This window comes from Triplophysa rosa, linkage group LG14 (assembly GCF_024868665.1).
Source record: "Triplophysa rosa linkage group LG14, Trosa_1v2, whole genome shotgun sequence".
NCBI classification, from domain to species: domain Eukaryota; kingdom Metazoa; phylum Chordata; class Actinopteri; order Cypriniformes; family Nemacheilidae; genus Triplophysa; species Triplophysa rosa.
This window is the reverse complement of record NC_079903.1, coordinates 16,526,802-16,553,762: the sequence shown is the minus strand read 5'-3', so window position 1 is coordinate 16,553,762 and position 26,961 is coordinate 16,526,802. Positions and strand designations below refer to the sequence as shown.

Genomic DNA, 26,961 nt, shown 5'->3' with positions numbered 1-26,961 from the left:
ATCAGTGTAATTTCACCCTAAAGTGTGACCAGCTCCGGTGACAAAGAAAGTAATTGGTATGCTAATAGCACCAAAATAATGTCCTCTCTTTCCTGATCATTGCCTCAGAAGTACACTATCCATTAGGGGTGTTGGGTAAAATCGATTCGCCTAACTATCGCAATTCTTTTTAAAACGATTTAAAAATCGATTGGTTTATCTCAGAATCGATGTATTTTTTTATTTTACTTTTCCTAAGAGGTGGTGGAGTTACCACTTTTATTCCTGTATTCTGTATTCGATGACGTCGTATCCATTTTAAAATGGCGCGAGGACGCAAAAATCATGGCCGAGTCAGCGGATCAAAGCTCAAAAATTAATTCGGCACATTCACGTTTCAAATCCCAAGTGTGGAAACACTTTGGATTTTACACTTTACCGGGAAAAGCAAAACGGTATGCAAACTCTGCCATACACTGAGTTCAGGGTTTTGGTCCTTGAAAGTTTAATGGTTCAAGGTACTTTAAAATATACACTGTGAATGTGTATGCTCCTGAAATAAAAGTTCAGAAAGATGCGATGCATTGTTTTTGTTATTATGACTCATAATATACTCTTCAATGGTATGATCAAGTATTTTCCTAGTTTTTAATAAGCAAGCAAAAATCTAAATAAATTGTAATATCGACTCGCAATAGTTATATAATCACAATCCTCAATAATCGCAATATATATTGAATCGGCACACAAGTATCGGGATAGTATTGAATCGGCAAATTAGTGTATCGTTACACCCCTACTATCCATGGCAGCGTAGTAAAGCAGCTCGGCATACCTAACCACAACACCGGAAAGGATGCAACGTGTGCTTGTAACGTTTGATTGGTTGCGTGAACAAGTCTATGACTATATGTTATTTAATTGTCTATTGACAATCTCAGATATGATCTGTCATGGATATGGTTTTACTGTGCATAAAACCTTGAATCAGACCATTGTCCTGACACTTTAAACCCAGGATACCTTCTAGTCTGATAACAAGTGAGACTTCAATCAACAGTATGAAATAACAGTAAATGACACAGTAAATGGGTTTCCATGACTTTGACTGGCAGTGTTGCCAATCCTGAGGCTCCTGAGAGGTGCTTTGTGCTATTTTCACCTAAAGCCCAGTAGATACGCATGTCGACATCGTCCTCCTGTTTTCTGTCAAGTAAGCAAGACTACTGCTATCGAGATGTTTTTAATGATATGGCTTCCAGCCCTCAGCCCTCTCTTCAATAGGCAGTCTAGATACAATTTAGCCAATTTTCACTGGAATTTGGGCAAACTTTGTCAAATTAGTCCTCCTTAAACATTTAGTTGTTTCTTGACTATACCATTACTATGCTACAGGTCATATAAAAGACACATCCAAGTCAACAAGGAATATATAGATACATGAATTTCACTATCTTGTAAAACCGAATATAAAGTGGTAATTTGACATGATCAAGTATCAATCATGCAGTTTTAATAAATGAATATCTTAAGGTATGACATACAACATCGCATAGCAAACATGACCAATATTGCTTATCTATAGAGATAGTGTTAAGTAAGGCTTTTTTGTATATAGACGTCATTATTTTGTAGTGTCAGGGAATTGAAAAACAAAACTCACAATTCAAAAAGCAATAACACTGAGAATCTCCTCTGGGCAACGTCAATTATTTACACTGTTCCCTGTCACTGTTGGGTGACAACACTAGCCAAGGCTTGAGGGGCACGAGGTAGATATTATGTCTTTAAACTGGCGCACAAAAAACATTTGATCTGTCTGCACTCCGGGGTAGATGGACGATTCAATGATAGTTTTTTTTAATGGTACAGTACATTGTGCCAAGTACCCGTTTGTTCATAAGCACTGTAGGATAAAAAAGGAAAAAAATTAATAAAAGATTTTGAAAAATGAATGGGGTTTTAGCAGTCTTCTGAGAGCCTATGATGACTTCCATATAACTGAGTATTGTTTATCCGTAAAGGGATAGTTCACCCAAAAAAATAATAATTATTCAGTTATTTCATCATTAACTCTCCGTCATGTCATTCCAAACCTGTATGACTTTCTTTATTCTGCAGAACACAGAAGCAGATAATTTGAAGAATGCTGGTAACCAAACAACATTGGCTCCCGTTGACTTCTATTGTATGGACACAAAACCACTGAGACATTTCACAAAATATCTTATTTTGTTCCTCAGAAGAAAGTCATTAAAAGTGTTGATACGAGCGATTAATATATAATGACATAAAGGCTCAATTCTTAATTCTAAGATATCACTCTTGTCGCTGTGAGAGCTTTGAGGCACGTACTGTCTGCCGTACACTATACATATATATAGGAAGGAGGAAGAAGAGAGCTCGGTACGCCATCTATCAACCCACAAATGGCTTAGCAAAAGTCTTCCCTAATTATTAGACTGAAAATACAAAAAAGGATATCTTAAAATATGCCTGCATCCATTGTCTGTACCCAGTATACCTACTGAGGTCACAGCGAGTTATCTAAAGCTACTCTAGACAGGTGGTCAGTCCATATCAGGGCTAACACAGAGAGACACAAGCATTCACACTCACATCTACCATTTTAAAATATATGTTAAATGTATTTATAAATATAATAAAATTGAATAAAAACCTCCAACACTACTAACAAGATTTTGAACCAGGATTTCAAACAAGAATGGTCTTTGAGATGAGACAAAAAAAGATTTGCTCGGAAGAAAAAAAAGCGAGGCTTTGAAGCATCAAAAACGAGGAACATCAAACACTGAAAAAGCTCTACAATAAGTCTGAAGTGGTGGCATACATGCCCAGTAAAGGCGTAAAGTGCTCAGCGTTCACCTGAGAAACTGCCACAATAGCATGCAAGTTATTTATAATACAAGGCTGTGGAGTGGGTAGACCTCTATGCCCGAATAACTACCAGAAGAATAACCAGGTAAAGCTTAAAAAGCCATTACTCTTCACAGTTTGCATTATTTTTTGTGAACAGGCTGGGGCGGTTGCTTTTGTCAGAGGCACACAGATGCAGACAGATAGAGATGGACAGATAGGAAAAGATACGGAGAGAAAGAAGGATATCACATTCAACATCACATAGATGGCAGTGGGGGAATAAAAGAGGCTGAAATCTACAAATGATCAGCTATCTACTGGTTTAAAATGAAGAGTAGCACTCGATGTGGTCAATATGGAAAAAAAACAAATGAAGAAAACATGTATGCACACAACCGGACAGCTGAAAGTGAAGACGGCTGGTCTCTTGTCAGTCACAGCACTATTCTGTTGGAGTGGCTCTATTCCCAAGAGTAAAAATGCTTTTGTATCAGCAGCTCTGTTTCTCCTGGTTCACTATGATTTTGGGGAAAAAAACGTAGCAATCTGTATGGTAGGAGCAGTATGTGCAGTTTTACTCCGAGGCTCTCTATTTGTAGCTGTACTTTGATCAAATCTGAAGGAGAGCAGAATATCGTGAGGTGTTTAAGGCGAAATTCTGAAGGGGTTTGACAGCACTGTGCCACAGTGTTACCCTGAATATTATTATAACACAGTTCAGCCTTACAGGAACATGGAGGTGTCAGTGTACAGACGCTATTTTACAGTGTTGCAGTAGATATATTACATCTTACATAAGGCAAAGAGGAAAGATTCAGAGTTCATTATACTAAAGCATGATATGCTTTTGTTAGATCACATGCTCAAAGTATTTTTGGTATCAAGTTGTTTTGCTTCCGTTGTCATTTGCCTCTATTAAAATAGAAGACTCCAGATATGCAAATTAGGATGAAGAAAAGTTATTGTGATTATCTTGCCAATGCTTTTGTAATGTAGGCCTAATTATAATTATTATTTAAGTTTATTTGAAAGGGACCATGTACAATTATAACATTAATGTTCCCATATCATGCATTGTACCGAATTTAGCCAACAGGCTCATTTCCATCCGCAGTCCCTTGGCAGGTAAACATCGATTTAAAACACACATATACATATACAAAACACTAGAGCGATATAATATAGTGACTTATACACATCGGGTCAGAGCAAGAGAGAAATAGATGTACACACCCTGGTTTCTCCAGGTAAAATATTCAAATTGGTAAGAGCTTTCGCAGAGAAAGAAGATAATCCGAAAGCAGAGCTACGAAGTGGAATCACACAGTCACTAGTAGAAGATGATCTGGTGTGTCTAACAGAGATTGTAGAACGAAGGTGGACAAAGTTGCGAAATATTGGGGGGACCAGACCATTTAAGCTTTTATAAACCATACACAGGTTTGAAAAAAGTTTAAAATTGTCAAAAGTTAATAGATTTGTGCCTGCACCACTGGACGGCATTTTGTACCAGTTTCTATTCCCGCCAAATACACAGCATTTACACGTACCTCCATTTGGACTTGAATCTTTGCGCAGAGATTAACGTTCGATGAAAACAAACATCAGGGTGCTTGTTGAAAGGGAGTACTAGCGCCATTGTTGCGTATTTCAAGCATACACTGCCCTCATGCGGGCAGCACAAAAACACCCCCCCCTCTCTCTCTCTCTCTCTCTCTCTCTCTCTCTCTCTCTCTCTCTCTCTCTCTCTATTTAAGTGTGCTTTATTGGCATAACAAAATGTACATTCGTGTTGCCAAAGCATTTGCAGCTGGGCTGCGTACAAATAGTGCAAGTATGNTGGTGGTTTGGGAAGGAAATCTGTCACATGATTCATCTTGATTGACTCTCTCTCTCTCTCTCTCTCTCTCTCTCTCTCTCTCTCTCTCTCTCCTCTGACCCCTGCTAATAGTTTAATATGCCAGCATTTATATATATATATTGCATTGAATATATATTGTATAAATTACTGTTTTGTTGTCATAAAACGTTAACGTCTGTCTGTCATTACTTCTCGCGATGTCAATCGCACCAGCAGCTCCGCCTCTTTACATAACGCGAAATATTAATTATCCATACAAGCAGCCATACAGAATCTCTCAAGAGGGAAGGTGAGCACCTATTAACACTTACTTGAAGGGTCTTCTGTAACACAACGTGACTATTTCCACTGGCAAAACGCAGGTGGGCCTATTAGAGAACATTGGTATTTACTAATTTAGATTTAGAATTAGGAATAATATTTAAGGTTTGTAAGCATTTGAACATATTAAAAATCATGGCTCATGCCGTAGCCTAAATTAACTATAGTGCGAGGTAATATAAGCCTTAAAGCATTGACAAACTTCACAAAACTGAACTGTTTTGAATAGGCTACATTTAACTGGATTTAACCTACCCTATAGTCACTATAAATATGTAGATCCTAAATATTATTCTAGTGCATCTCAGTTCTTTAAAAAGTTTAACAATCCTTAGATAGGGAGATGAAAGCCCAGTTCTGGAAGCCCAGCTATTTGGCTATTATATTCAAACAGCTTTCGTGAAGTGACCAAAAAAGCTTAAAGTTCAGTTTCACAAGTCACTTTGTATAGGCCAATCTATATTTAAGGGTATTTCTATATACATTTTGTTTAAAAGTTTTATAAAATGTCTCTTACCAGACAGAATTCATGTAATTCATGGTTTATATCACTAGATGGCAGACTTTATCTAGATATCTCTTAAAACTGAACATAGAATAGAATACTTTTCACTTGATATATTTAAATTTTGTGCATGGTCTATTTTAAAATCTATCGTATAGGAAAATATGACCTTTTTTTAAGTGCAGTGTGGTTCTATAGGCTAAAATAGCTGCTAGAGTCCTTGAACTGGTTTAACTTTATTTACCCACCTGTTTTGTACTGGTCGTTCATTACAGCGCCATCCTCAGGACTCATTCTGCCAGGAGTGAACTGGAGCTGCATAATCGTGAAAATAGTAACTAGGTGAGTAGTAGCCTAACCTTAGAACATCAGTTTATACCAGAATAAAAAGTAATAAGACCTAAGACACATGTTATGTGAATGACATATATTTAACATTTTGAGCAAGACTTTACAGCAATCATAAAGGTATATTGCCTTAATGCAGATTTTTTTCTTAAAAGCGTAGGCTGTTAGTAGTAGTACATCCAGAAATTAACACTAACTACCATTAATTCATTTTAGTTGGTCTTTCCTACCGTGTTAACTAATGTTAATGTATATCACCTTATTGTAAAGTGTTACCCGTTTTCAAAGACAAAAGAGGCAGGTAATTCATTTCAGACAGCTGTTATTTCTTCACAGAATCTCTCATGGTTTATTTGACATGCATACGCCTGCTCCTCCAAGGCTCTAAAAATAAATAGATGTGAACTTCAGAACATGTGTAAACACTTGAGCAATGAACAAAAACAACCTTGCATCAGCACTTACATTTCCTGTTGTATTTACACCAGAAACGCGTAAAATACTGAATGCTGGCAGGCAGCACCGGGCACATCATCAGCGCTTTTGGATGAAAGGTAGGAATGTTTGCAAATTGTTTGCTTTGCGTCCTACAAAGCCAAATGCTCTTATGGACCAGGTAAAGGGTTTGGACCTCTGCTTTGGGGTTTTGGCAAGTCACTTACAGCACTCAAAGGTGCTCATGCTCTGTGGTTTAAAATACATTATGATCACAGATACATATCATATAAGTGGTACTGTATATCATTTTCCTCTTATTTGGATCTTTCTGGGCTGACTTACAGTTGGATAAACATATGATTTTGTGCATGTAGGGAACAGGTCATATGAGTGGAGATCTCTCACTGGAATGTATAATTAGACAGGGGCCTGGTGAAGGGAGAGAGGTACAGTATGTCATCTCTCCACCCCTTTAAAACAGAACAGCTTCAAAACATGACTCCCTCCAATATGTATTAGCTACATTCTGCTTTGAAACGTACGTTTCAATTATTTGAAAAATAAGTGTCCTTACTGTTTTATGTTTCTTTAAAACAAGCACATTATATGGGGTTCATAATTTTCTCATGAGGTAGTAAGTAGCATAAATTGCAGTATCAATGTAATGTTGTTAAATGCATTTGTCAGAGTTTCCGTGAACATTTCTGATGCTTTGCAGAGTACAAAGACTTATGTTTATGTGGTAGATTGCTTAATATCTCTGTGTAACACTCAACTTCAAAGAATGTTTGACTTGGCTGTCTCAGGGCATTACATGCGTATAGGCTTAGGTCTCACAGTTGTGGGGTTTGTGCCTGACGCAAATCTGACGCATACAGAGCCGGCAGAAAAAAACTGGAGTGACTAATGAATTCACAATCGAGGCTCATGATAATATGTGTTGCAGGCCCGTGGCTGTGTCTGAGCCCGTCTGCCAAATATATACCATAAGAGAAACGCTGCTTTTTTTATAGTCTGCCTCATTAATGTTCAGTGGACATCATAATAAAGCTTTAACACTCGGGAAAACATCAAAAGAGCTATTCTTCGTGTGCCCCTGACAAGCAAACAATAGGGATTGTGCAGCAGGTATTTTCTGTGTCAGGTAAGCACGGGGCTTCTACGCCATTCCGAACTCCATGACCCGCCGTCCCTCTAATTCGTCCTTTTAGGATTCCGATCTCATTCTCTGCCTTTAGCTGGAAGAAACACGTTTCTGCATCCACGATCCAAAACAGATCAAGCGTACAATGTGTACTTTGTACATCTTCGACATTGTCATTCTTACAAAAGCAAGGGCCACTTTGACTACAAATATTCATTGCAGTGGATAAGTTTCAAATCAGCAGTACTTCAAAAAAGAAAAACAGAACAAGTTGATTGCTTTGTATACTTTATTTGACAAAAAAAGACATTTTGGATAGTAATGAAAGAATTTGTTTTACATTTGGATCATGCAATAGTGAGTGTGTGAGAAGGGAGAAACGGCGAGAGAGTTTCAACAGTTTTATTATGCATCTAATAGAGTGTGTCTGGCTGTACTTGGCAGTCGCTGTGGCAGCGAGGAACTCACTGACCTTTCAGCTCTTCTATGTCTGAGGAGCTTCGCTCAAACGCCGCAGGCTGCCTGCAAATGAAACACAGCACCGTTTCAGCTACAATCGCACATATACTGTACATCACAAAATGGCACTCAGTCTGCGTTCTTTCGGTTAGAGCTCAAACCGCACATTTACCATCTTATGACAGGTTTTAGAGTTTGGCTCTTGACTCATCTGTGGTAAACCAACGTTTTGTCCGTAACTGACTGCTCTGTTTCCATATAAGGTCCAAATAAATGCAGTTACTTAAAGCTTGGGGTGAGTGTATATGAGATATGCTGTGAGATTTTCCTTACACTTATCTAAGGATTATTTTGCCAGCTTTAAAGAAAACGTCAGCAAAATGTGTATAACCTCAAGATTAAATACACACATTTAAATCAGTATTGTCTGTGTACGTTGTGTCTGTTCAGTAGTTTATGCGAGAGAGTGACCTTGTGGTGCCGATACAATTAATGCCACAGAGTACACCTCACTGTCGCTTGCAAACTGAAATACATGTGCGCAGGGACCGGGTTGTCATGGCAACGCCTACAAAGCAGTGCGGTAGAGGGCGCCAGAGAGGTGCAATCGAGTGACAATGCGAGATTTGGACGCAGAATATCATTTGCATCCGTTGTGGTCAACAGTACATCCACATAGTGACCCTGAGGTAAATCTCACAGGGACTGATGGTTATTTAAACAGTATGTGTTCAAAATGTAAAATAAATGTCATGAAATATTCCTCTTTACAGGAAATATTTTGTGTAGGGTGTATGGAAATGAGAAATGAAAGGATAATTGGATATAAACACAACATGTTAATATCCAAAGAGTAAAAGTTCTGACGAACATGAACCCATGGATGGATTGTCTGGTTGCCTACTGCAGTGTCTGGAAAACCAGACATCAACTCTGATTACCCCCCCCCAACTGTGTGCCTGCAAATATGTGTGTGTGTGTGTCTGACAGAATAGAGATCTGCGACTAGAGAACAGTCGCGTCCTTATTTCACTGCACTCACAATTAATAAATGGAGACAATAGCTTTACCTTCACACTTCTCGCTTGTAATATCTGTCAAGATATTCTGTCACCGAGAGACCCACCTTGACATCCCCTTGATATGAGTGCGTATTTAATGCATCACTTAAATTGGGTAAAGATTGTGCCAGCTCTGCACTACAGAAATTACCCACAATTCCTGGTTCCTACTCTTGGGCTGCTGGTGGTGACAGTAATTGATAGTTATTTGCGTAAGAAGTTTCAACATTGTCTTTTGCTTAAACTTTAAAATGTTATATCGAATAGCTTAATTCGGATCACGATATGCTGTTGCAACGAGCATCACACTAAACTTCTTTCTTTCTCAGTAGCCCATCTATTGTGCATTCTGTGCAGTAAATGATAAAGAAAGCCCACCACTGATAAATAAATCACTATTACATTACTAGTATGTAATGTCGATGTCCTCATTGAACTCCTAACCACAAGTGGACAAGAAAGACAAAAGGACACAACTTTAAAGTAAAGGCCTCTGTCTGATGTCTGCTGATTTGGCCAGCAGACAGACACACTGTGGCTAGTTTTCAATGGGCATGCGCATTAAACGGAGTCTAGTGGCTTCAGGCGTACTGTGTCATGCCTGACTGTTTTGTATTCATGGTGGAGGACTATCTCGCTACTGTTGCTGGGGGCTCTGTGGTGCAACCACCTATTAGCTGGAAAACTGCCACAGCTCAGAATGAAGTTTAATAAATATATAAAGCCACACAATACTAATTGGACGGTTAACGTCAGAGGAAAATCAATTTTGTTGAGGCAGCATTTTAGATGTCCTTTTTTCTCATACTGTAGCGAGTCAGGAATTTAAAATAAGTAAATATGTAAATAATGAAATGAAATTGCTCAGTATATGGGTAGTTGATTAATAAATTGTACATGTGTCCTATAGTGTGACATAGCAAAATTGTTAATATTACATTGTTTTATATCATTATCAAATAAAATAGCACAAGAAAGATTTATCTCCACTGATAGTTTTTTTTCTAAATTTTTGCTGTCACACCATAGGACAAATTAGCATATTAGTCTTTCAACTATATATGTATATTATATATACAGCCACAGAAAAAAATTAGGAGACTTTTTCTCAATTATTATGTTTAGTTTTTCTGAATTTACTAGTTATAGGTATGTGGTTAGGTAAAATGATCATTTTTGTTTCATTTTGTGAACTACTTACAATATTTCTCCCAAATTTCAAATAAAAATATTGTTTCTATTTTCATTTATTTGCTGAAAATGAAAACTGGAGAAATTGGTCAAAGTAACAGAAATATACAGTAATATTTGTTTGTATTTATTGAATGTAAGAAAAGAAAAGAAAAAATGTGATAAGATGAATTGTTAGCATGTGTCTTGTCATGCTGCCTGTCAGTCTTTTACGATGCTGTTGGATGACTTTGTCACTCCTGAGGTTTGATTTTGTTGAAATCCAACAGACACTGCACTGTAATGGCCACAATACATCTAGAAATGTTGATTAAATTCATATTTGGAATGGTCTCTTAATTTTAAAAACCAGAATACACTGAATTATGCTATTAAACTGTGTCCAAATTCAGAAAACATGGCAAAAAAGGTTTTAATATACAAACCACTGTTGCGCCATGTTAAGACCTATAAGAACTATAATAATAAGAACTTTGTCATGTGTTGCGGCGTCACATCTAGTGACTATCTAGTTAACTATAAGGATGAAAATTATTTGGGACAATAAAGTTTTTAGTGCGGCATACAACAATTCTAGTTGATAAAAATACACAGTTGGTCCTCATTGTTCCCATGAACATCACATGGACAGTTGTAATGGAATATAGTGACCTTTTCCACCTTTTATTTCCACTGCACGTCTTGCCTCCACAATAATTCCATAATAAAGGAGCCGATCTGCTTTTAATTAATCTGCCAAAGAATGTCTTCAAAATATTAATGAAAACAACATTTAGCCTCCCTACACTCTCTACAAACCCTGCCTCTGCCAATATACTGTAATAGTAACCATATGCCCAGCAGGAAGCAAACCAAAGGCATTACTTTCATATTAAATTCCCAGCAAATTCTTCTTTTGATATACCTTTAAATGCATTAGCTGTGCTTGTCGAAGATCCACAAAATACATCTTGATTTACGGAAACTACATGTAAAGAACATGTCTAATTGATTGCATTTAAATAGAATTTTTACTGTATTATCTAAATAAATGTATGTATGTATGTAAGCCTGTATCTCTTTAAATTTACAAACCAGTTGTGCCTTAAAGTGATGTCAATGTGTTAAGCGTTTCAGGTTACGGCTGATTTCAACTCAGCACGTCTCGATATTTATAATACTGTCAAAGTTCTCGTTTCAAGATTTTGTTCAGAGGTGCTGAAGCCCTCCACCTGTCTCCCAAGGTCCTGACCCGTGATTTTAAAAGAACTCACGAGTTAGGGTCTCAGGGAACAGGAGGAGGGCAGCCATAACCAGCTGAGCCTATCGCTTTTCCCCAACCCGGCAGCTCCTACATTGTTCTGCCTCTGAGCTAAGCACATCTGCCCGGACCAAAGTTAGAGTCCGCGTCTGGCTGCACAGGTCATGAGCTGTCTGTCTTTGTGTCCTGCAGCGCCACTCGTCCTGTGTAAAGAGAAAAGATGGTCGGAGAGAAATCCTCTATCAAGATGAATCACTTTGCGTACACGTAAGCAATGCAGTGACATTTAAAAGTATGCATTTGTCGCAGATTAGTTACTAACAATCACTGATAATTGTTACACACACAAAACAGAAGACGAAATAAAGACTTGAACAACAGAAAACTGGAATAAGACATATTTCCTCTTTTTTGCCGATTGAACTTGGATAGACAAATGTCCTCTGCTCTGCAGTCTTTGTGTAAGCAGAGGAAACCCCCCCAGCCCTGAGCCAGACGGTCAGTCCTTCCTCTTTGTTGTCCTCAGTGATCCACAAGTCTTGACAGCACATCTCTCACCTTGCAATCCTGATGACACCCAACAGAGTCTCAAGGTGCCGCCCCGTGTCTGCACCCCTTTCACAGGTAGGACGAAGCGACCTTGCGCCACGCGAGACAATGGTACGGCAACAGACAAGAATCCTCAGCCGAAGTCTGACACTTTCAAACAGGCTGCATCAGACTATAAACCCCTCAGCCCAGACACCCACTTTTCTGGCATGCACCAAACAATCTCAAGACACTCAAGACAAGTCACTTTGCCATTCGTAGGTGTGATCAACATTCAACTACATACAGATGTGCCAAGCAGCCGTGCACCAAACCCCCCCTCCCCCTGTCGCCACCATTCGGTTAGCCTGATGAAATCTCTCCCATCTGTGGCGGCGACTCGCCCCAGCCAAAACACGAGTGATGTTATTCTCATCACCTTCACCGGCTCCTCCCCCACCTCCCGCCCCCACCGCGGTCACACGGCCCCTGTCCTCCCCCAAGGCGGACGGCAAAAAACTGACCGAGGTGATGCTCCCGGGAATGAGCAGATTATTATCGTTCCCAATTTACCTCTGGCTCTCCGAACAAACGAGTCGCCATCGCCGCCAGCCACCATCCATCCATCTTTGAGGTGGAAAAAAATCAGATTGGAGGTGAAGAGAGGAGCTGGGTGCTGAATCAGACGCAGACTGGTCTGAGGAGGGGGGCGGAGGCGAGTGGAAGGCGCAGGTTATTCCCGCCCCTGCGTTGGCTGCCATTGGCTCGTAGGAGACATCCGTCAAACTGTCCCGCAGTGGCAGGAGGGTGCGGCGCATTAGTTTCATGCGAATTGTGCGGTGTGTGCGAGTATCTCGTGCATCTTTTGCTTGGTGCGGTCCACCCGGACTCGATGTCTTTCTCCGTCTTGACAGCCGACCTCATCAACCCCGACTGGGCTCCGGGGACGCTAACCTTAATTGAGTGAGGAGAGCAATAAACCTTTAGCACGGGCTGTTCTGAGGTTGATCTAGGTCAAGCGCTGACATATTCTTTGAGAAATTAACCACCGAGCAATCATTTACACCTCAGCTGATTGCATGTTGTGAAAAAGTCTGTGTCTAATGACCAATTCATCACCAAGAATGTCTAACGTTATAGCGCAAGCATTGAGAAAGAGAAAGCGAGCGCACGTAATGATATAATGACTTGCAGAACGGCTTATCCCGTGGTTCAGTCCATTCCCCGTTTCATTAACACTCCTGCCCTATGCAGGCATCCTCGGCGGAGCACAGCACTCTAAATGTCAGTATATAATCTCCACTGCACCACAAGGAACACGCCGATTTCTACAGCAACGCATAATTCAAGTCCAAGTCCGTTTGGCCTCCAGACTGCAGACGCTGGAGACTACAGAACCAAGGGACCTTTAAAGCAAATGAAATCAATGCAGGCCCCAAACTCATGCCTGTAATCAATCAACTCTATTACAGCCTCTGCCTCTGTGTCTGGCCATCGCTGACCTCCACTCTCACCTTTGGACATTAAATATGCAACCGATATATTTCCAGCTTTACAGAGCTTGTTAGTTCTTGCGTTTGCGAGCGATTCCACAGCGGTCTCTTGGGGGCAAATACAAAAACGTTAATTGAACGTTTTCTCTTAAATGTATTTATATAAACAGTGTGCTATTATCTCAACTCAGCTCAAATCTATAACAAAATACAGACTTTTTTTAAGCTGAGATTGACTACACAGGGCGACGGTGCAAAGTGTGCAAACATTAACAACCATCATGTCTTGTCACATTAAATGACAGCCCACTCTATCGACGCTGCCCATGCCCCTCACGCTCAGTTCTATTGATTTCTCACAGGGGTCAAAGGGCAAGCCGCCATTGATCCCAGAGACGCTCTGACAGCAGCGAAAAGACCAGGTCCAGACAAATCGATGACACCTCGGTGCCCCACGTATACATTATGGTTATTTACTGGACATGAAGCAAAAGTAAGCTTTATCACTTGTCTGTCAGGTACGGCAGAGCAAAGCGAAAATTCATATGAGACCTTCAGAGAAAAATCAACTCGACACGTTATTTTGATAGATATTTTACAAATTATAAGTATTTTTACAACTTAATTGTCAAAGTGAACAGTCACCCAAAAATGAACATTCTCTCATCATTTACTCGCCCTCTTGTCATTTCAAACCTGTGTGACTTTCTTTCTTCTGCAGCACACAAAAGAAGATGTTGTGAAGAAAGTTGGTAACCGAACAGCAATGTCACCCATTGACTTGGATTTGTGTCCATACAATAGAAGCGAATGGGTGCCGCCGCTGTTCTGTTACCAACTTTCTTCAAAATATCTTCTTTTGTGTTCTGCTGTAGAAAGAAAGTCATACCGGTTTGAAATGACAAGAGGGTGAGTAACTGACGACAGAATTTTCATTTTTGGGTCAACCATCACTTCAACTACCACTCAGTAGAGTATTAGTAGACTTCCTCGCTAATCATCTTTACTATCTTTAGCTGACATGCAGTTGCAAAGTTACTTATAGTCAGTATAATGTCTAAAGTGGACTATCAAAATAAAGTGTAACCGTGCTCAATCGCTCGCTGGTGGTTTAGAAGACAAATGGACTGAGAAGTATCCAAATACAGATTCAACTCTGTTCACGCTGTAGTTGAAACATGAGCTTCATTTTAGTGCCACATTACTGATCTACAGTATACGCTTATTCTGAATGAATATTATGTTAGTTCATTTGCATTAAGATACTTCCAAAAGCAGAATAAAAGTGTTACTCTACATGTTCATTTTGGCATACTGTATGCTGTTCGATGACTTGTGAGCTCCAAGGAAAGCTAGAAGGTTGTACAGTTAACTCCCAGTACAAAATTCTAAACCATACAACCTACTACCTCAACCTGGATGCACACACTTTCAGATGTTGTCACCCCTGTTTATCTTCACTTTCGAAGTTTACAAAAATGTCAGGCGATAATAAATTACACCGTAAGACAAGACCTGGTGAGTAAGGAAACACATGCAATGTCATGTGCAAAAATGAGCTAAACTCTCAAGGCACGCTGGGATTACATGCTGGACGATTTTCCACCACAGAGACAGAGACCCATAGAAACGAGCTTGTGCCATTAAACTAATCACAAGATCGGATCTACGGGTTAATGACAAGTGGCTGCTCACTGATGAGATACTTGAAAAGTAAAACAACTGCAGTGATTGTGAACTATTTAGAGAGGTAATGAGGTTAATATATGTCGTGTAGGAATGTGGAACAAATATCTGGATTTTAAATGTAATTTTTAATTTGCCATCATGCAATTCAATGCACAGTAATATGCAAACTTTTCTTTTGGGATGTATTTAATTATCATCTAACCATGCAATGAGACTAGAAATGAAGTAGGCAGTATGCCTTTGAGAACATTCCGGATATAAGTTTTATCACCTGTATACCAAGAATTTTTACTGACACAATCACTTTACTACACAGGTTGCTGAAGTTTGCACTTTTTGCAGATAACGTGGGTTGGTTTGATTAGTAACAGAAAAATCAACACAAATTCTACTGCTAACTTTCTGTAACTGTTAAACAGCTACAATAGTCAGGGGAGGTCTTTGTGCAAAGCCTTCACCTCAACTCACAGAAAGGCTTCTTGGGAAAAAATAGCAGGTAGCTAAGAGATCGTGTTCCTCATTAAAATCTTTGACAAGTTCTCTGATTGATAGCTCACAACCTTTGCCTAGTCCAAAACCTCAACAGCTATTCCCACTTCAGTGCTTACGAGTCATTGAGGTAATCTTGCTTTTTCAAAAACCGTGCCAGACATTCAAACACCACCACGCCCTGGGCTGTCAACATGAGTTCTGTGAGGTAAAGAGCGAATTTGTGTGCTAGCATTACTAAATGGATGATAATAATACTGATATTTTAGGCTTTTTAGACACAGACAACATCTCATTATTAGTATTCTGTAGTAGGAGCGGGTCACAATGGTTGACTTGCTATCCAACAACAGAAAAGTCTATTAAAGCATTAGGGTTGATTTGTTTTTCAGATAGCTTGTTTAGCAATTCTTGTTTTTTACATTTACATTTTCATTTATGCATTTGGCAGACGCTTTTCGACTTACATTGCATTGTACTATACATTTGTTTCTGACCATGTGCAATCCCCTGGGATCGAACCCATGACCTTGGGGTTGCTAGCACCATGCTCTAACCACTGTGCCACAAGACAGCTTTTTATACTTGTTTATTATATAATATAAAGTATTACAGTTATAAATTACAAAGTATAACGTACTAAAAAAGTATTTTAAAGGATAACGCATTAATGGGTGTACTTTAGCTGATACACAGTTTGTGCATAAAATTCCCTTGAATTTTTCTATGTTGAATTAATGTTATGTTAAAACATTTTAAACTGTGAGACATTTGCATTCTGTTTGACTTTGTTTAGCTGTTTTTTAACACATGTCCTGAAAACCTATAAGAAACATGCATCAGACTTCAGACTACTTTTATGGCTTCATTAAGACCAATTTGTAACTCGTAGATGCCCACAAACTAGTCCATTTTCTAAAATATGTAGTTATCACATCATATTTTACAGATTTATTGCCTTCATTGCTATTACAAAACATAAAAGAATTAAAAGATTAAAATTACTCCAACACAACATTCAAGTTGGTTTTACGTGTTGTTGCTTATATCGTTTCTTTCAGATGTCAAACTAAGGACAGTCGGTTTTAGGCTTGCTGCTCTAACCCCTCTACCTCATTTAATGTATGTGATAAATGGCAATGTAAGGACAGTCTGAAGACTTGCTAAGTACAATATCAGTTTCATTACCTCTTGACCGCTATCTTTATTGACAGTTTTTGTAGTGCTGCAAAAATAGTTTGTAGTTTGAAAATGCTGCATGGCCTCTAAATGGATGTTTTACAACCACCATCTGAGAACTTTACTGTCGTCCATAAGACATATGAACCGAACATCCTTCTCCAAAACGGCCATGTAAGGTCAAACTCGGTTCTTTGATTTTCCAGTCACCTTCCAAGTTTAACTTCAGCCCATAAACTGGTTCACATTACCAGTGAATTTCAATGGAGCACAGTGAATAGGATCCAAGCTATGCTGCTTTGCAAATAAAGAATGTGGACATGTCAAATTATACCAGTCATGAAATAGCATTTCATGCATCTCCCCACACCAAAGTCAAATTCAAGCATCATTAACAGTCCACAGTACATGTGTAGAGCTCCAAGCAAAGATCGTTTTGCCCTTAAAAGTGAGCGTGCTTTGATAATAGTAAGGATTGAATACACTGTTTCAACCCATGGTTAGGGAAAAATGTTGACAAAGCAAGCCACTAAATTGGAATATGTCCAGTCTGATCTCACAAGAATTTGTAACTATTTTACAAGGTGGCTAATTCGTTTAACGTACGATTACTAGGAAAAAAGCATTACTGAAGCCCCACCCCTAACTCCTTCCCTAATCCTAACGTCATGGTGCGAAATCAAATCATACTAAAATGTACGAATGAGATTGTACGAATTCATACGAATTTGCCAAAATTATCCACCTCATAGAACCGTTACGGTTTTGCTGTGAGATATTTAAAGGAATAGTTTACTCCAAAAATGAAACCATTATTTACTCCTTATGGCATCTCATGTATCAACCCAGTATCACACCAAAGCGTGTAACAGACATGCCAGTCCACTCGAAAATGCGTGTCAGTGTCACATTTTGACTCCTCTAGGCGTGAACATGACACGCTCAGTTCTTTGCACTTGGAAAACTTAAACGATTTTAAAAATACGTATTAATTGTACTTTTATATAAAATAATAGATATTTTAGAGCACTTAACCCCACTCCTACCCTAAACCTACCCACCTCCCGACGATTAAAAAACACGCAACAAGCAAATAGATATGGGAGGCAAATCCTGCCAAATTTAAATAAATTAATTAAACGATGAAAATGAAAACCAGATTAGCAATTTCATTATACACAACTGCGAGCACAATATGTGCCAAAATGAAAAATAAAATGAAATTATTTTATTTTCATTTTCATTTTTACACTGACAATGCGTTGTCCCTGTCAAATTGAAAAAGAAAATGCAATTGGTGATTTGAAATTTCATTTTCACTAAAATCTCGAGGCAAGACTGCCAATATGAAAATGAAAAGGCAAATGTGAAAAAGAAATTGTAAAAACATTTTTTACAAAGGTTTTATTAATGTTCACGCAATAATACTGACACAATTCAAATTAAAATGTAAACTTTGATTTTCATTTTATTTTATTTCATTTTTGTTTTCATTTTCGTTTTCATTTTCTTTTTCTTGTTCACGGTCATGCAAATTACATGTTAATTAGTGGGTGTGGACGAGCGTCTGCATTACTGGGAACGCCCACAAAAACGTCATATCCGTTTATTCGAACGAACGTGTGTAGACCTTGTCAGGCGCTTGGCCTTAGCGTTTTGTAATGATGACGATGACTGTGCCTGGTGCAATACCGAAAAGTGTGGTGTGGTGTTCTGTATCTCTGATAAGTTAACAGACGAACAAACTAAAGCATTGGAGAGCCTGTATCTCTAGCGTGCCCTGAAACATGCCGGAGCGCGATTGTCCCCACTCCGCCGCTGACCTGCTCTTACACTGTACATTACCATCCGCACCCGAGCACGCTATCATCATTACACTGTGACTGATTTTAAGAAAACATAAACAAAGCGATCTTTCTCAGCACAATAGAATCCATGGTAATGTTCGGTTTGAGGTTGATAAGGTGTGTTTAACCTCACGCGCGCTGTGCGCAGACCAATTCGCTTATGGTATCACGAGAGCGGCTCATATGTGTTTAAATCAGCCCAGCGTACTTCATTCATTATGATTATGAGCCAATCGTTATACGAAGTGCTGCACTATGTTATGAATGCATGTTTTAAATGATGCGCCTGTTTAAATTCCTTGAAGTTCAGCTGTCATACCAAAAAACATCTTGCATGCAGAAAAGTGCCTAAATGTTATTATTGTTGTCATTGTTACTTTGACTATATACAGTGTGTTGTGAAATAAATGACCATGGAACATTAATTTGAGCTGAACTTGTTTTATTAGCTTATTAGTTTACTTCTAGAGAAAACAGTAATACATGACAGTGAAAAATGTGCCACTGTGCAGAACACCACACTTTTCGGTATTGCACCAGGCACAGTCATTGTGATCATTACAAAGCGCTAAGGCCAAGCGCCTGACAAGGTCTACACACGTTCGTTCAAATAAACAGATATGACGTTTTTGTGGGCGTTCCCAGTAATGCAGACGCTCGTCCACACCCACTAATTAACATGTAATTTGCATGACCGTGAACAAGAAAAATAAAATGAAATAAAAGAGAAGAGAAAATAAAATAAAATGAAAATCAAAGTTTACATTTTAATTTGAATTGTGTCAGTATTATTGCGTGAACATTAATAAAACCTTTGTAAAAAATGTTTTTACAATTTCTTTTTCACATTTGCCTTTTCATTTTCATATTGGCAGTCTTGCCTCGAGATTTTAGTGAAAATGAAATGTCAAATCACCAATTGTATTTTCTTTTTCAATTTGACAGGGACAACGCATTGTCAGTGTAAAAATGAAAATGAAATAAAATAATTTCATTTTATTTTTTTCATTTTGGCACATATTGTGCACGCAGTTGTGTATAATGAAATTGCTAATCTGGTTTTCATTTTCATCGTTTAATTTATTTATTTAAATTTGGCAGGATTTGCCTCCCATAAATAGAAATCAGCCACGGCATTTATTAAAACAAGCAGCAAAAAAAGTATAAAAACATTACGATCAGATCGCATTGCATTCCGAGTGTTTTGTAGCCATATGATTGTGTGAGCACAGCAGGTTTTAATCACCAACGACCGCGCTCCAGGAAGGAACGCATGCAGTGACGTATAGCTCAAGTTTAGCGTGTGACGTAATCGGAGCCGGACAGCCAATGGCGTTTCACAACGTAAGCGAACGTAATGACACAACCAGTCACGAGACACACGAGAGCCAATGCCATTTCACAATCGAAGCTGACGTTCCCTGGCGGAAATTTTTTAAATTGTACGACGCTTGGAATAATTGCAGTTTTTGAATAAATAGCATCTGTGGCCGTGTCTGACTGTTATGTGTTTATATTATAATATACAAACTGTTAGGTTTAGGTGTTGGGGTGGGGTCGGGTCACGTGCTAAAATGCATCTAAAGTGTGCGCACAAAGTAATAAATACCATGTACAACCAGTACACGTCATGAATGACAAAAACGTTAGAAAATTGCCCTGTTCTGCTAACGTTACTCCACCTGCGTGTCATGTTCACGCCTAGGAGTCAAAGCGTGATACTGACACACATTTTCGAGTGGACAGGCGTGTCTGTTACACGCTTTGGCGTGCAACTGGGTTGCATGTGTATGACACAATTTGAGTAATTGTATTTATATAAAGTATTGAAACTTTTCGTTTAACTCAACCATGAATTTTAACAACCCAGCATTTTGGATTGGAACAACCCAGCATAGACCTAATGGTTGGGTTTGTCCATTTACCCACCCATGGGTTAAAAAACAGTATAGTACAATTTTACCAAATAACAATATAAACATAAGTAAAAATAATAATATCTAGAGTCAAGCCTCTATGTGAAATAAAATCCTTAAGAAGCAAGTTACGGAAGTTCTTCAACCGTGGCCCTCATACCTAATTTCCTAAATAATGAAGTCTGTGCCTTTCCAAATATAGGTAAAAGTTTTTAGCCATAGAAGTTTATTTACAATAAATATTTCCTTCTAGCACAAGTTGATTCGTAAACCTTCACATGCCTGCTGTTCCACGTGATAATGAAAACCTAGAGAGATCGATTAGTCCAAAGCCAAGCATGAAGAAAAGTAATACAAGCAAGGAAAGATAGGGATTGCTTGGAACGGTTTATCTGGAAAAGCGAGATATTTTTGTCCGCAGGCAGACTGTTTGCACACACGTGAAGTGAACTCAATGGTGCCATAAGTATTAAACAAGCAAATGCAGGCAGCTTCTGAGTGGGCCCCTCACGTGCCATTTGGCTACAAGACAGTGTTACATGCATCGAAGAGTCATTCGGTTCATAGCAATTACTCAAACATATGACAGGACCCATGACTCACACCGCACTGTATTCTGCTGAGTGAAAACAAGACTACAGTCTGAATCTTATTAAAGTCAAAGAGAAAACTCGGATGCATAACACTCTTAAAAGCAGACCTGCACTCTTCAGCGTTCAGAGTGATCTTTAAGAGTTCGTAGAGGGGAATCGTTGCCAGAATTTGATTTCATCCAAAAATAAATGTGAAATGAAAACAGTCCGTTATTTCATTAATGCTTCATCACATTAATAGAGGTTATTAATGATCTGTGTGGTCAATATCTAGTTTGTATTTCACAAAGTGCTTTTAGTCTTCGCCTGTCACATCACAAGTTTTTATTGAATGCTCCTCGCTTTTATGCCAGCTTGTATTTCATCTAAAGACCGTAAAGATCAATTAATGAAATGAAATTTAAGACTGACAAAGTATAGCACAGATCCTAGTTTGAGATTTAGCCAACCACATAGTCAACCCACACTAACTGAAAAACAAATTGCAATACCGTCCTGGGCCCCTCCGCAATAACTCATAGGCAATTTTAACAGTGTTACTGTATGCACCTGCGTGTGCCCGTCCCGGAGAATGTTGTGGTGTTACACAGCACGCAAAGACCACCGAACCTGGAACACTTTTCCAGATGTACGGTAGTGTTGTAAGAAGGTAATTCTTCTTATGCTTGATGAATAGCCCAAAATGTACCCAACAGGGAGGTATTCATGAGGTCTATGAGGTGCTTATGTTCCATACTTCATCATTTAAAGCAATAGCTGTAAATTCTACCCTTCACTCATTTTCAGCCATTTGCGTCAGCTTTAAGCAATTATTATTTTGATGGATGGTGGGATGGGCAAAGGCTAAAAGGTGCAAGGAAACCTCTTTTGTCAGCCCGTGTGGAAAGGGACCTGATGGTTAGTTTATTGCAAGGAGAGCGTTGCTGGGAGAAGTGCCAAGAAAATGACTTTGTTTGACCCAGCTGCCAATCAAACTCCTCGATCAGTGCCAGAATAAACACGGTCAGTTTTAAGCAGGACGTGTTAGTCAATTGCCGGTTCCAAAGCTGCAGGCAGAACGACTGAGGGGAAAAGTGAGGGGTCCTTTTGGGGGAGCAACGGGGAACACGCTCAATACATTTGTTTCCGCAATAGAAGAAAGTCTCCAATAGTTGTATTTGGCCTGAGATGTATAAAAATGCTTTAATATCATCGCTGTCCTTCCGAATCCTCGGATGTCCAAATTTGCTGTTTTTCAGGAAATGGAAAAAACTGTACTTTTTAAAAGGATTAAATACTGTGTTGTCAAAGTTGACAAGCACTTTTTAATACTTTTTATTTGTTAGAAACCCAGTGACAAACATAAAGGATAAAAATCACAAAATATGGAGATACAGGGTTTCAGAAGGACACCAGCGATATCTTGTTTTGTCTGCGTATTACCATGTATAAAGTCTATAAATTGTACATTCTGACAATTAAACTCTATTACTCATTTAGCAGAATTGGTGATAACACAAAATTACTACAATAAACACCAAAAGGCCAAGTAGTTAATTTGTTATGGTATGTAACAAAGTGTTTTCATTTTTGAGCAAGATTAGTGATGTCTCAGATTGAATTTTTATGATAAATTAGATCTTGTAAAAGCTATTCTGAGTCCAGGAGAAATATGGATAGGAGAGTACAAATACTGTTCATGGATAATTTTTCGCTATATGAATCACTGCTCCCAAGTGCTACATATAGAGATGAAAAACATCCAATACTTTATGAATATCAAATGATCTTGACCTGAAAATAAACATTACCATCAATGTGTCTAAATAAAGCATTATTTCAGGATCAGTGCCATACACCATTTCTAAAGCTTGTGATAGCATTCATTAGAGTACCCTTACAAAAGATCAATGGCATTTCGGTTTAATTACTGTCTTTGTTAATTAATCTCCTCGTCTGTGGCTTAACTACGCTTAATGTTAATTGCTTACCAGTATGCCATCCATTAGAGTTTGAATCCTAGTTCAACAATGCAAATGAAAGGAACGTTTTTCATACCAGCTGCAATCCGCACTAACAATGTGGTTTAATCTCTCTTAATGTTTTGCAGATAATGACTCAGTTCTGGTCCTGATTTAATAATAGAAATTTCATATAGAAATTTCGCCTTGATTTGTACTTGTCTTAAAAAATAGCAAACGTCTGGAAGTTCCATCTGAGGTTGATTAGACTGTTGAACGATGCTTACAAATCAGTTTCAACAGTTGGCATGTCAGAATAACAATTCTCTTGGTTTCATTCTCTTTGGTTTCAATCCAAATACTGAGAGCTAAACTGTGTTGTGATCTAGACTAAAAATCAGAGAAGTCAGACAGCAATAGCCTTACTAGTCCTTTGTCGTTTAGATATTAGTTTTCTAATAAAGAAATAACATCAAAAACTATGCTGGTTTAAACTCAAAATGCTAGGTTGTTTCAACCCATGGTGAGGTTACAACAACCTAGCATTGGTGACTATAGATGGTTTTAGCGGCAGTAGCATTTGCCAACATTATGTGGCCCAAACTTAACTTCCTGACTGTAGACCTCCGCAAAGAATGAATAACCGTTGAGTAGTTTTATTTAATTTAATACTATTAATATACAATACAATATTTATATCAAATAAATTGTTATATTATAACACAGACTGGAAGTTAACTTTGGGCCAGCAACTTTGGTTTTGTCCAGATCTTATTCAACCATTGGTTAAAACCCTGTATCTTATTGGAGTGCGTGCATAATGGATCCTATGTATTTTCAAGTTTCCAATTCTTGTATGATTCACATGAACAACTACGCCCAGGCCTTTAGACTCATTCCAGATCACAGCAAAGGAAGACTACTGATACCGCTGCAGGCTGTAGTCGCACCTTAGTGTGAGACTGCAATAACGAAAAACCACCACATTACCAAATGTGCTGGTGGCACCATAGTAATAGCCCCAGAAATAAAATGTTGAACCCCATTTTCAAGAATTTCAAAACGTGAGTTCGGAAGAAAGTTACAATGAACACACACACACACACACACACAATCATATTTTAAACTTGCTTGGACCACAAACATCATATCCTGAAGTCTGCACAATAGCACTCAATTCTCTCACATCTCTGAAGAAATGTGGGTTGTGGAACAAATAAATAAAATCATTTACCACGGTACCACAAACAATGAGACAATAATGACTTGTGGCATCATGTAAATGCTAGTCAGAAGGTCATGGGAATTCAAAATTGAGTGGGTCTACACTGACTGCTTTCATAACTACCATTGTGAAACTGAGAATCTAAACCAACGAAGCATGTAGAAGACAGACTGACAGATCTCATGTGTTTCAGTCATCTTTTCACAGCATGAGCTGATTGTTTAATATTAAAGCATTCATGGCTGTCGGACTAATCCTAAACAGTTTTCTCATTTATAATATTAATTTTTCCTCCTTTCTGAAATCCATTTTCCTGGAATATACAAAATATAAAGTTGTTAATAAAATGCATTCTTATATTTAATATTTATGCGTATATTTCCTTTTAAAATTCAGTTGTCAAAAACAAAGCATTTTCATATTAAGGTCTATTTTTCTATTTTCCTGTCAGTATGGTGTAATTTAAAAACGTTTCCTATCACAAATCTAATCCAAATGCATGCAAATGACATTGTGGGCCGAATAAATTGCCTTTCGTGGAATGTATTGTATTGCAAATTACACTATATCCCTCATAATTTTGGTATCCAAACATCGTTGCTTTATCATTTATAAGCAAATTTATAGCTGAATTGCTTAGAATGTGGAATCTGTGCACACCGCAGTCTCTGTGGCAGGCTAAGGAAATGCAAAGTGGTCTCCCTCAACAGTACAGCTAATGGAAACAGAGTGGAAATGGATCACAATGAAAGCTGGGGTCAGATGAGGCGAACGATTCCTCAGGGGTGAAATCAAAGCAAGGAGCCGCATGAAATCGAGACTCGGATTTCACTGCTGCACGATTCGATTGTGTGATACCACTCAGTGCTACTATAATATTCATAATTACGGTAACATGCTGAGAAAAGATCACGTTTTTTCGGATGATATAATGTGAGCCCTTGTTACACACTAAGATTTTAAAATTACAATGCACTTGGCATGAACTACATGGGGAAGATCTCCTGCCAGGGCACCAAAATGCACTGTGTGGTCCAATACATGCATGTCTTACATTTGCTTTTAACATTAACATTTGAACCTTCTTTTGCACTAAAATCTTGATTTTTGCAGTTGATGCAAAACCTAAAATGAATAAATATAAATTTTTGGGGGTGGACATTTAATGTGTTAGTCTACTGCACAGACATTGGTATAAATATGCTCTTTTTATAAACTAATTCCAACAGTGACAAACATTTTAAAATGATGTCACTCCTCTACTTGAGCTTCATTTCTCCTGAATCAGACTCCAGGACTCAAATCACTTCAGGGAGAAAGGGAATACATGCTTATAATCTAGTTTTATTGAAAGCAAACCAAAGAAATTCACAATCAAAATCTGAGCCAGCAGAACAAAGAGCATGACTGCAATAATAAATATTTGGCATAACCTAACCAGGGTATGCAGTCATGTAAACTTTGTTTAAATCAACTACTCGAGCACTGTGAATCCTCAAAACAGTAAGGGCTTTTTTGTATAACTAAACAAATCATTTTTTAGCATTACCCACAAAGCCAAACTTGCAGCGTCCACATTTTGTGGGATAAAGAACCCCAAAAACGTATGGAAAATATGCAAAAGCCAAAGTTAAATGAAGGCCAACTGTTAGGGAAGTGAAGCATGTAGATTCCTGGTGTTTCCAATGTTCTACCCCTGCTGTGTTACATGGCCTCAACCCCTTTTGTGTAGGGTTAACCCATTAAATCCCACCAAAGTGGCTATTCAGTGGAGTGCCATCCACCCCAGGGGTATTGTGACTGCCCTTTGTTAAGAACAATAGACTTAAAGAGGATAAGATACCAATAGCACGTCCTAACTTCCCCTAACGCCGTCTCACGTTCTTCACCCTGGTGGGCAAAGTGCCCACAGTCATTGATCCCCCCCTTCTTGTATACTCAGATTTGACGTTTGTTTGAACCCAATTGACTTTATAGAAAAATGTCAAACAAAAATGATAGTCATTTAACAAATTAAAATAATAACTGCTTTTAGTCTGTGGATGAACCCAGGGATCAATGTTTTGCCTTTTCCTGGTCTGAGTTTATGATTGTAGTCAAAAATGCACAAAAAGGAGAAAAAGAAAAATGCCATATCTAATATATAACGGCAGAAACAAGTTTGATCGTAACAAATGCATGAAACCAGAGGAAGCTACAAACAACCACCGACAAAACTCACCCCAGAGTACAAATTCTGACAAATGATCATAAATCATGTAACCGTTTTATGTATTAATATGATTGCACATTTTTATTTTAATCGCAAATATTAAAATGCCGAGTAAAATCTGTATAAAATTGCAGAGTTCTGTACTCCAAAAAAATGTCCTTATCATGAAATCACAGATTACCAAATACGTTCACTGCTTTGAATTATACGACAATTTTAGCATTCCCGTTTCATGGGTCACTGGTTAGCAAACACACTCTCGCTCTTGCCTCCCTCGAAGCAGGTGAACCGAGCGCAAGACTTTCCCACGATCCCTCAGTAAATCTCTCAGTGCTCTGCCTCTTTCCTGCTTCAACCATCTGTCTAGTTTTCAGAGGGCTTCTAGTGAAACAAGTGTCAGCTGCTGGGACGGGTCCAGCATTC

General features: G+C 38.4%; 1 protein-coding gene across 4 annotated transcripts in view; it reads right to left on the bottom strand.

Moving 5' to 3' along the window:
- zgc:153372 (uncharacterized protein LOC767695 homolog) overlaps positions 1-26,961 on the bottom strand; it is an 85,532-nt gene that overhangs the window by 33,802 nt on the left and 24,769 nt on the right. For 2 of the 4 annotated variants that reach the window (XR_008964276.1, XR_008964277.1), the window contains exons 11-12: positions 6,171-7,998; positions 5,795-5,861 (exon numbers count right to left, since the gene is read on the bottom strand). The gene's annotated coding sequence lies outside the window, so the exon portion shown is untranslated. Of the gene's footprint in view, positions 1-5,794; positions 7,999-26,961 lie in introns of all 4 variants that reach the window. The other 2 variants (XR_008964274.1, XR_008964275.1) reach the window with 1 other exon arrangement.